Raw genomic sequence first — 12,523 nt, 5'->3', positions numbered from 1 at the left:
ATTAATTTTGCCTTGTCTGTGAACCTTCTCTGTGCTATCTCTTTCTCCCTTTCTTTGTACTATGATGCTTTGTATCTCGGGCAAGCCTTTGGCTTCAATTCCAGCTATTTTGTCAAGTGCTTTCTGAACTTCTTTTGGGAGCCCTCTTTTTATTATGAAATAAAACAAATATGTTGACTGATCCCAGGCTGTTCCCGTTTACGCTCTCGACATCTCCTGCACCCGTAAAATGAAAGGCATTGCATCTTCCCCATCATTCATTGTGCACTGCATTACTGACTGTAAATCTGGCATGTCTGGGAAGGTGTCTCTTAATGCATCCCAAATTCTTGCTCTCACTGTGTTGAAAGAAGCAACATTATGTCTGTCGTAATCTAATGTTATTCCTGGGAAACCAGCTTTCGCCCAAATCGATCAGCTTGATTACCCACTGTGGATACTAGCAAACATTTAACATCACCCACCGCCAAGGGAACCCCTGCTGTGTGCTTCTCAAATGCATATATCCATTTACTTGCCCCTCCTGACAGCGGGGGCAATAATTTCAACAAGTTGGCCTTATCCATCTGTGCCCAGGGTATATAATTTGGCCTCCCTCCTCCTCTGTGCATCAAGGGGAGCTGTAACCTCCCTTTCATTCCCTTCCCGGTACTCACCTTTGACCCTTTCTTTCCTAGTACTGCCATTCTCCCCACTCCGCTTCTTAGTCTTCCATTCCATTCTTCCTCCATTGCCCTTCCTATAGGCGTTTCATCTAACCTCACTGGCCCCATTCCTGCTGCGAATCCTATCCTTCTTCCTTCCAGCTCATCCTCCTCTATGTCACACCATAACTCTTCCGCCTCCCCCTGGGGTCATACCTTCTTCCACTATGTCTCCCAAAGGCGTGTGTTGCTCTAGCTCTATTATTCGGGTTGGCTCATCCTGTATTCGGAATAGTATCTCCCCCTTTATCCACCCTTCTTCTATAGACCTGTCTGATGTTTGCATCCTCTGTGTTTGCTCAACCCCGCTTTGTTCACATATATCTCTTATTCTAGACATTTCGTTTCAGGCCATTGATAGTCTGGAGTCTAAATCTTCTGTGAATTTTTCGATGTCTATTGCCGGGTAACTCACCTGTTCACTTGTTCTTGGGCATTCATATGGTGGGCTTGCGGTGGGTCGTGGTGCAACTGAGAGGGTGCGTTTCTAAATTGTACTCGCAGTCTTCTCCTCATATGAGACTCTTACTAATATTTTCTGTTTCACTTATTCCCAGTACTAGTCAAGATAGCACTATGCGGCACCGCCTTCCACCCTCTTTCGTAGCTAGGTTCCCATATTCCCTTTTCACCTTGTAACTTCCTTAACTCATCCTAATGGCCATATGCAAAAGAAAGGAAAAAAAAGAATGAATAAAAGTACCACCACTTTTATCCTCAAGAACCCCTTTTAATTTAACTCAACCTCATATACTATTATCTATATCCGACTCCTTTTAATATCGCTTGCACTCGATACTCACGTGTCCGTCTTGGTTCGAGACCCTCCGTCCGTCCAGGAGTCGCTACACCACGCTCAATGGCCGCCCCCGGCTCCGGCGAGTGGTACGATGGGTTTTGTGAAGTGGGACCCGTACCCTATCGCCCTACTCTGTGCGCACGTCCAAACATACCGGTTGCTGTAGGCGGGCATCTCTCTTGAGGGGGCGCGCCATGCGTCTCAACTGTGGCCGGGGACGTTTCGTGCCAAAAGGAACGAAAAGGCAAATCACGTCTAAGGGGTCACCACTTGAAAGTGAGCGTCCCCCAAAAAGGCATTTAAAACTCCACAATGAGAGTCAATAATGGACACACCCCAGCAGGGAATGAGACAAGACCAAGTGCGGGTGAAGTTATTAAAAGTTTAATTTAAATCAATATCGGGCAAGCAGAGAAACTCTGCAAACTCTGAGAGCGCTCTGCCAGACAATTGCAAACGTTCACATTTTGTTACAATTCCACGTCATCTATGACGTGGGAGCTAGGGATTGCAAGAATTACTGAGATTGGGCAAAAGAGAATGACCAGTACAGAATATGTAGTGTCGGCGCTGCTGATTGGTGAGACTCTGCATGGTGTCATAACAATGCTTCTGGGTCATCTGGGCTCATCGGGGTGGAGTGTAAGGTCAGGAGCTGTCCGATACGCGTTGGCTGTACTAACATTTGCCCTTGTGGCCACACATGCCCACTCAACAAACATAGTTTATGCTGTCCTGTAAAAAATATGGGTTGTTAATATAACATCACACAAAAAATATCACATAACTCTAAGTGCTCTCAAGTCACCATTATAAAGACATTATACTGAAAGGCAGTATTATGAGTCCAGGTGCCTTATCAGGGGGCACATGTCAGGATACCTTTATCCTTCTGCTATGTTAGATTTAGTAGGTAGGAGACCTCAGTATAGTATGTTAGTGTAAGAGAGAATAAACTGCCACCATGACCAGTTAAGGTTGGGGTGAACTAGAATACCTTTGGGTCAGGGGGGCACATAGCTAGTACATCAAAAGGCGGCGGGATGTGGGGCCTTGCTGCCCATAATTCTTTTAACATAGCAGGGAGGAACACAGTGGTTTTATGGTGGCATTGTGTGTCAGGGGGCATGAGTGGGGGAAAATACCTTGTGCGGGTTCAGCCGGAAAGCAAGGAGGTGTAGCTGTGTCATTCTAACATCAATAAACCAAGGACCTTCAATCGCCAGGCGGGCCTTGGAGGAAGGAAGGAAGGTGGGGGCTGATTATGCGGCTCTGCAGGGGAAGGGAGAGGTGGCCTTGTAGTACGTTACACGGTTGCATCCACATCATTATAAATGAAAAGCGGAGTTATGCCAGTATAATTGCATGTATATATATATATATATATATATATATATATATATATATATATATATATATATATATATATATATATATATATATATCGATGATCATGCAAGTTTATGAATACTACATGCATTACACCTTTTCGGATTTCATGGGTACAATATTTACAGAATCAATAAAGGTTTTGTTAGCATCACATCATTCACTTGGCTAAAGTTGTACATCTGGGACTTGTGTTGATGCTTAAAGGGTAATCAATAACTTCAAATGATATTTCATTAATAAGGGTGGTGCTTATTATCTTAGAAGACCTGTACATATTGCAACACTTAATTGTCTACTTATGGACTTGTGTTTTTATGGAAATCATATTGTACATAGGGATACCACATATTGCTTTTAAATATTATGCAGCAACAATAACCCTTGAGTAGTAATGGCAAGTTCGAATATACATATTTTTGATACCTTCACATGTGGGTGTTCTGGGATGGGCAAGGGTTGTCCCATTTTAATATGCACAATCAACCTTTTGGACTCGTGGCTATTTCATTGTTCTTACAGATGGCTTAGCATTGTGGGTAGGGCTGGGTGGCACACAGACTTAACATGAATGTCTGGGACTTCAAACAGGGAACTGGGTTGGAGGTTGTCCACAGCATATATCATAAGTGTGGGGGTCTGTGAGAGAACAAGACAAGTTTTATGGATGCAGTTTGTTTTTCTTAGACCCAGCTTCAGCCTGGTCATCTGCAGGTCAATGATGGACTGCGGAATGTGAAAGATACAGTGTTTGTAATGTAGCTTGTTCGTACCTAGTCTCGGGTGAGAACGGGCCTTCAGCTGAGCCGACATGGGGAGGAGGGTGGGGAATTGCTGGCTCGCTGTGCGCGGTCGAGTGGGGAGCAGTGCTGCCCTGCAGGCCGCTTGTGCTACAGAGGCCTGAATTGTTATGTTAAAAAATGGAGTCTAGGTGTATCATAAAATGGAGTCTGTATCATGCCACAGGGTGAGCCGTGCAGTGTAATGCGTCGGCCCGCAGACATCCCACATCCCGGGCCCAGGTGCATAGATGACTGCCGATGAGTCATAAACCCCACGTAGGTGGGAAATATAGGGGGCAGGGGGTCCTAAAGACCTTTCCTCCCACACACTATCTAAAAGACACCACCAGCACTTTATCTTACTCGATCATGTGCACTTAAGACAAAATAGTCTACTCGCCACTATGGACTTCGAAGCGCTCTACACTTCAATCCCACAAGCTGAAGGCCTTGAAGCCATTCGAGAGCTCCTTAACCAGAGGAGTAACATCACTTGGACCTCAACAGAGTTTATTCTGAATGTACAAGACTGGCTATGTCTAAAAAAAATTTCTTATTTAACAATCAGATCTATAAACAAACCAAAGGGGTTAGCATGGGGCCCACCTTCGCCCCTGATATCTCCAACTTTTTTATGGCACAATACGAAAAAATCAACATTTTCTCGAACGAGAATCCATTTCTACCACACATCGGTCTGTGGAAAGGTTACATCGAGGATGTGATATTGATATGGAATGGATCATTGATTGAACTACAGAGTTTCCACCAGTGAATCAACCAACGTAACCCACACATTAAGTTCACTATGCAATACCAAATACCACATAGATTTTCTTAATCTTCATATATACAAGACAGGGGAATACTTGAAGACTGAACTCTATCGCAAACTGACGGACTGTAACAGTTTATTAACATTTCCAGAGTTATCATCCACATGGCCTCAAATACAATCTGCCACACGGCCAATTCTTACGGATCCGGAGAAATTGCACTGAAGTAGAGAGATTCAGAAAACACGCAGAAGACCTACATACCAGACTGTCTGAAAGAGGATGCCTGCCAAAGGCGATCAGAGATGCCAGAAAAAGAGCTACACATACCCCCTGAGATATCTGTTTAGAAGTCAAGCCCAAAAAAGAACTTGATAGGCTGGTTTGTGTCATTTAGTCCACTAAGTAACATGTTACAGAAGACCATTAAGAAAAACAGGCATTTGGTGAAACAAGCAGGGACACTGAGCAAAGTCCTTTGTTTTGCCTTTAAAAAGAATACAAATCTAAAAGACTCTCTTGTTCACACCTTTCTGGAACCAGACTCACATGTTAACAACATACTGTGGAACCTTCCCCCAGTTGTTGGACATTACAAATGTGGGAAATGCGTGGCATGCACCCTCACCTTACAGAAAAAAGTCTTTGCACACAAGAATATCAAGTGGACAATGAAGGAACAGACCAACTGCAATACCAAAGGGGTTATCTATATCATTGAATGCCCATGTGGCCTCCTATAGGTAGGCAAAACCATCCACCTGATCAAGATTCGTATATCAGAGCATCGATCGTGCATCAGGAATAAGATCCCAGACAAACCTCTGGTGGACCATTTCATCCAGAGGAACCACAAGGACACAGACCTGAGATGGTTTGTCATTCAAAAATTGACACCAACAGCAAGAGGAGGAGATTTCAACAAGACCTTGACCCAATTAGAACAGAGATGGGTCCATAAATTAGACACTGTACAATCGGGCCTTAACATATCTGTCGAATGGAAATACTTTTTATGATCCTGCACAGAGCCATCCTCTAGATTACTAAATTGATTTTACTAGCAGAACTGTGTTCTCCATTGAGACCTTGCATGTCACAAGATTCTGTATGACAATCTAACATCATGTTTTAAAAAAATGTTTTTTGTGTCTATGTCACTAGACTGGGAACCCTTAATGAGACCCCACAGATTTGTACTACTGTTTAACATCATGTGGTATGCCCACTCTCGATAGATTTTATAGTGCCCACATTCTTATTGGGTGTTACTTTGGTTCATGAGCAACCATTTGTTGTTTTTTCTCGCATAGATAAATTTGAAGCCATTAGATCCAGGGCTCCACACATTGAGTTTCCCCTTGTTCCACAATCCAGATCCAACCCACAAGTGCCCCTTCCCGAGCGATTCTTCCTGGCACACTCGCCCGCAGTGTCAGCATTCGAGATATGCTTAGACATGAGGCGCCATGTAATTTAGACAATGGCTCTGCATACATGCTGTCACCATGGCAACAGTTGTACACACCCGCCATTTCACCGCTCTGCCATAAGACAACACAATCAGCTCACACGATCTGATCATTTGATCTGCTATTGTTACTACATGGGCCTCCCTTGCAGCTGCAATCCCAGCACTTGAGACGCTACGTGGCTACACAATTGTATAATGTCACCTGGTGCACGGCGCTCTGTTACCATGGCAACGGACAATCACACCCGTTTTATTTTCACTAAATTTATACAATTAACCACATTACCTACAACAAATAATTATTTTGTGAATTTTCAAATTTCCTAGGCAGCTATGCCTTGTGCAACCGACCTAGCGGCACACACCGTTATAAGTTTGCCACCGGTATTTAAAGCTACATGACCTAGCAACGGCATCTGCATCGCTGGATTGCCATGCCTGAAACCAAAGAAAGAGCATGTACTACAACGCTACGCTCTCCCCGATATATTACAGCAACCCTGGGGAACTAAGTTTTTTTAACGCCCCCACAACAGCACAAAGACGAGTGCCTCCACAGGTATTAATTGATTGTTCTGCAGTATTTGCAGCAGATTGTGCATGCAAGCATTGAATAATAGCAGTCTGCCAACTAATTATGTACCCTCTGTCTAGGGCACGTAGTTTTTCTGGATCCAGTCCAATGATACAATTGATGTGACTGCAACTCCAATGCCACCTATGTTTAGGTAAGCTTGTTTTGCTTTGCTCAGTAAGAAGTTTGCACACTACACTTACTCAAGCTTTCAGACAAGCAATGGATCAGCTGAAACAAGCCAAGGAAAGATACAAGAAGTCAGCAGACATTCATAGGAGTGAAGCTCCAAAGTATCAAGTCGGAGATGAAGTCTGGCTGGCATCGAAACACATACCAATGAAAGGAACCCGAACCTTCAACCCCAGATACATAGGTCCATACACCATTAAGGCCATCATCAATCCGGTAGCTGTGAAGTTGAATTTACCTTCGCACATGAAAATTCATTCTGTGTTTCATGTCTCACTTCTGAAACCAGTGCAACCAGGAACCCGAGTACTGAAATCACCAAAACCAATCATGGTCGATGGGGAACCCGAATCTGAAGTCAAGGAAATCCTGTATTCGAAAATCGTCAAATCAAAGCTGTTTTATCTAATAGAATGGAAAGGATATGGACCACATGAAAGATCATGGAACCTAGTGAACACATTCATGCACCACGGTTGTTGAAAAGCTTTCATCAGAATCACCCAAACCAACCAGGACCAAGGGGAGATCCCCCCATTAGGGGTGCCTTCGGGGGCAGTGCTGTCATGATGCGTGCTCCGAAACCCCTGGAGCAGCTGGGCTCACCCCAGTCCCTGTCACCCAGAAGGACTTGTCAGCCCCCAAGGAAGTGCCCCAGAGCCTCATGGACTCAGTCCTGGTGCTGTTGGCGCCAGGCTCATGAAATGGGCTAAACTTATGGAACTATTTAATCTGCCTAGTGAGGCTGAGCCTTCTGTATATCCAGGGTGTGGCAGAGGGACTACTTTTCCTGAGAAGACAGGGCGTGGTAAAGGGACTACTTTAGCTGGGACTACTTGCAAGGCTATTTAAGCCACACCCTGCAGGCAGAATACGCTTTGCGTTATTCTGCACTCCTGCAGCGTAATGCTCACTGTGTCTGCTCTGTCCTCGAGTTCCTGCAGCCACGCCCGTCCGAGATTTCCATCCATCGGTGCCTGGAAGAAGAAAAGGAGAGGCACAGGTGTTACTTCAGCGACAAAGGCCTTAAATGCAATTCCGTCCATCAGTTCCGTCTCCAGCTGGACTTCCGATCGCCGCCCCTGTATGAAAAGGACTTCTGCGCAGGCATCCAATACTCACATAGGATTCTACATTCCTCTGGGTTACTTCGGAGCGGTTCTTCCATTCTTCATCTTGGGGCCACGCCTGCAAAAAGGGAACAGAAAACAGCTGGTTAGTCGCACAAAATACAAAAACGAACAATTGTTCAGCCATCCAGCGCCACTCATCCAAGCTCATACTCACCTGGAGACAACCAGTTCAACATTCTAGGAAAGTCAATTCTTCTTCTAACCTTCCGTACGAGGCTGCATCTGCAAGAAAGACAAAACACGTTTAAACCTTGGAACAATAAGACTTGAGCATCTACACCAAGCTGTCATTGGGATAGAGACTTACCTGATTAATCCAAGCATTCCAGAAACACAGCAACAGGCACTCAGGAACAGTGAAGTAACTGTACCCAGAGAAAGACTGAGCCTACTGTGCCCCTGCTGAAGGTCAAGCAGGACAGAGAGCCTACCTCACCAAACTCGAAGGTGAGCCGGAGAGGAGTCGGGCATCAGGAGGTTGCAGGAAGTGGGACCAATCCAACCCACTCATTAGCTAACATCTTGTTTCCACATTGCAGGCTAACGCCTCCTGGGGAGATAACAGGGGAGAAGACACCATCATACCATCAAAACTACGCCAGTACACATATCGGTCATACGACTACGTGCCACGCCCCCGTGGAGACCAGGTGAGCGTGACAGTCTTCCCCGTCCTGACGAAGGCCCTAAGAAGAAAATGGCACTTATATCACCTATATAAGGCCGAAACACCTTGGTGTAGACAAACTTTTCTCTAACCACAGTGTCACAAATGTTTTTTCACTGTATTGTACCGATATGCATATTGTATGCTTGTTCTATTTGTTCATTTGATATGACCCCTGTTGTTCTCCTTATGTATCGACAGTAGGAACTGTATTTTGTTAACTGTGTAGACGTATGTGGAAGAATTTCAACTTGCTTCCATTTTATTGTGCCGATTTATATTGCTTTATCATGTAACCAATGATGTTCAGCACAATACCTAAACCAAAAAGCAAGTAGATGCGATAAAGTACAAAAATAAGTATTGTAAAAACTTAGGTGTGGTACTTGAATTTCTGTGTGAACTGTGAATGAACAGAAAGGGTCCTTGCTTGACACATAGACCTGTTCACTTGTATTTTTGCTAACCATTGAGAAGCTGCCAGCATGGTAATGGGATGTTCTATGACATGAATCTTTGAGCATGCATTGTTTGCTATTTTGGAGAAACCTAAAGGTATGTTGACTTATCAAAGGGCTTCGGCCTATGAGGTGGTCATATTGAATCCAGCAAATAAAGTTGTTGGATGTAAGATCGTGAATCCTGCCATGTTTGTAGCAGAACCAATGGCAGAAGGTGAACAGGCCCATGATTGCTCAAATTATGAAGAATTCTATGATGAACTTCTGAGGATAAAAAATAATGCATTGGCTACTGGGGAGATTCCCCTTATTGACGGTTCTTCACGAATCAACCAGAATGATGGGCAAAGATATACAGCTGCCACTGTGGTAAGGCACACAGCCAATGGAGAATATGAAGTATTTGTAAGTGTACGACTACCGTCTCACTTTTCGGCACAGGCTGCAAAATTAGTGGTGCTGATTGTTGCACTCGAGAAACATGCCGACCAAGAAGTAATGGTGTACAGTAACTCCTCCTATGTGACGTTGACAGTTCACGCAGGGTTAGCACGTTAAAAAAGGAGGGTCTACCTCCATTGGACGGCACTCCAGTGGAACACTCAGCTTTGTTGTATATACTAATTGAAGCGCTGCAACTCCCAGTGGCTATCTCAGTGGTCAAATATGCCGTGCACACTAAGGGAGCAAGTTTTATTTCACGTGGCAATTGAAAGGCAGATAAAGAAGCTAAATGTTTTGCATGTACAGATGATGTAATGACTTTTGAAACACCTGATGTGAAGGAAAAAATGGTGGTAATGATGTGTGTGTCTGAGTGTTATAGTAATTTGCCTAAAACTCAGCTCATGGAGGTCCAAGGGGAAGCGCCGCAGGATGAGAAAGGCCTGTGGATGCATAGGGGGTGTTCCTTATCACCTTCCGAAGCACTATGGCTACAGAACAGCATGGGTAAACTGGTGATGCCTGTAGCCTTACTAAGGGTACTGTTGGAACAGCTGCACTACTCTGCGCACGTCACTAGAGAGAGCCTCACCGCAACTATTGCGGAGGAATGGTTTGTTCCAAATTTGGTAGAACATGTTGCATTTTATATAACTGAATCATATGTCAAAAGTTTACCGCTAGGCATACACTGCACAAACTTACAGGAGATATTCCAAGGCCTAATTTCCCCATTCAGCATTTACATACCGACTATGTCGACATGCTGCAAGTCTGTAATGGATACAGATACATGATTGTGCTAGTTTGTCCCTTTTTGAGGTGGATCGAAGATGGATCGTGCTCTCATTCAGACACCATCTGCACTGCTACATTTATTGTATGAGAAGTGTTTCTTAGATGGGGAATAGGTGAAGTATTAAGGTCAGATAATGGCCCTCATTTTGTTAATGAAGTTTTTGAGCAGATAACTTGTTACGTAGCATAAAGCATAAGTTCTCGTCTGCTTATCACCCGCAAGCAAACGGAATTTGTGAGGGACTCAACGGCTTGCTTAAGGAAAGAAAAGCCAAATTGAAGCTCGCCCTGTAGAAAGTATGTTTGCATTGCCTACCACTGGCATTCTATGCATTGAGAAATCAGCCAGGGTCAGACAACCATCCTACCCCCATGAGATAGAGACAGGGAGCCAAATGAGGACACCCCTTGCAACTCCATCTAGAACTAGAAGTGATGCCCAGTCAACAGCAGAATTGTTAGGAAAGGAGCTTCATGAGTATCTCACATGTATGACTGCAATTATCTCTGTCATTTCAGATCAGCTCAAGCGACAGGGGTGTAAGGCAACGCAGAACACAGAAGAAGATGATCCAATGGCTGGAGTTAAAGGACTGTGTCTTCCAAAACTCTTCTCTGGAGACAAAATTAAAATTGCAACTTTACGAGGAAGTGGCATGAACCGCACTTCAAGGGCCTTTCATTGTGGATGACGTAACACTGTCTGCAGTCAAAATACAAGGCAGATGTGCTTGGATCTTCCTTGGTGACACAAAGATCTACACTGGAGAACCCCCATCACCACCACCCCCAACAAAAGTAAATATCAGGGAAGAACCTCAGCACTTGCAGACTTGGTCGATGACGAGGAAGAAGGACACAGAAGCAGCTAAATAAATAAAAGGAGTACAGTGGACTATGGCTTGTTGCAGGACTCTCCTTTAAGCTACAAAAGAAGTGAGTTAAGGAAGATTATTTGTTCTTGAGCCATAGGAGCTTGCTGATATTGGACTAAGACATGTTGATGTCTTGATCAAGAAGGAGAGGTTGCCAAATTCGAAGAACTCCCTTTTTCAACAGCTGGGATAGGGTACAGTACCCTGATTCCTTTCCCATTGAAACTCTCATTGGTGGTGCCCATGTTGGTACCCAATGACAATGCACACCTGAGGTTTCTTGCTATATTTGTCTACATTTTGCGCTCTTATCCTTCACTCGTGGGGAGAACATTTGACGTACAAAATGTTCTGCAGGATTCTAAAAATGGCCCAATTGTGAGGAGACTGCTCGCAGCTATTATAGAGCAATTGCTCCGGCTTTCTGAGTATCGTTCGAAAAAACTGTGCAGATTCCCCTATCCGAAGACAATGCGTAGATATGGTTGGTATGGTCTTCTATTATTCTATAGAGGAATGCCCACATCTCGTTGGACAATCGACTGATGTCCGGTCCTTTCTGAGAGACCCAAACAATAATGCATCACTGAATCAATTGCTAAGAGACATTATTTTACAGGTGAATCATTATTATTGAGAGGACACAGAGACCCAAAAGAAGCTTCTGAGTGTGGACACAGAGAACATACTTTCTTTTGTCTTCTACTACCTGTGGGAGAAATATCCACATTACATATGGAGAAAAGATGATGTGTTTGTGTATATCAGCAATCCAGTGAATCGTGCAGTAATTATCCAATTGATCGAGGAGCTTGTAGAAACAATCTAAGATCTCCTTGAGTACTTTTTGATGTTACCCTAATAAATGTCAGTTTTTCCTCCCATGAAAAGAGTAAGAATGGGCAGCAGCAGTAGTACCAATGTAGTGACTGACATCGACAGACGAACACGATGGGCAAGAGGCCATTGCTGTAAGAAGTGGACCTACTTGTACATGCTTTCTTCATGCATTTTGTTTGCAGTGGTGCTTCTTTTGCTTACAGTACACACTGCATATTATTTTGATCTCAATAAAGCAAAAGGTTCTGTTCATCGTGTGCCCAAGGAAGGTAAAAGTGTGGCAACTACTAGACAACCAACACCTTATGCGATTATCCCTACTGTAAAGGCACATGTGCAGGTAGTTAAGTCTGAGATTAGAAAGCCAGGGCTTCCTTTTAAGGAAAGGATGCGTACAGAGGCTTTAGTAGAATCTCTATGGCCATCATTTGCTGCTGCCAGGAAATGGCATCAAAGCAGACAAAATTCTCTCCTACACAGATAACGCCTAGCTTACTGACAAATGATACAAGAATTGGTCCAGTAAGAAGATCCTTCATGATTTGATCACTGAGGCTCATGAGAGAAAAATTAGACCTAAATGAAGTATTAACAGGGATGATCACAAATTAAATG

Source organism: Ambystoma mexicanum, chromosome 10 (assembly GCF_040938575.1).
Source record: "Ambystoma mexicanum isolate Mex_15411 chromosome 10, UKY_AmexF1_1, whole genome shotgun sequence".
Taxonomy (NCBI): Eukaryota; Metazoa; Chordata; class Amphibia; order Caudata; family Ambystomatidae; genus Ambystoma; species Ambystoma mexicanum.
The sequence above is the reverse complement of the archived record's forward strand: the minus strand, read 5'-3'. Positions refer to the sequence as shown.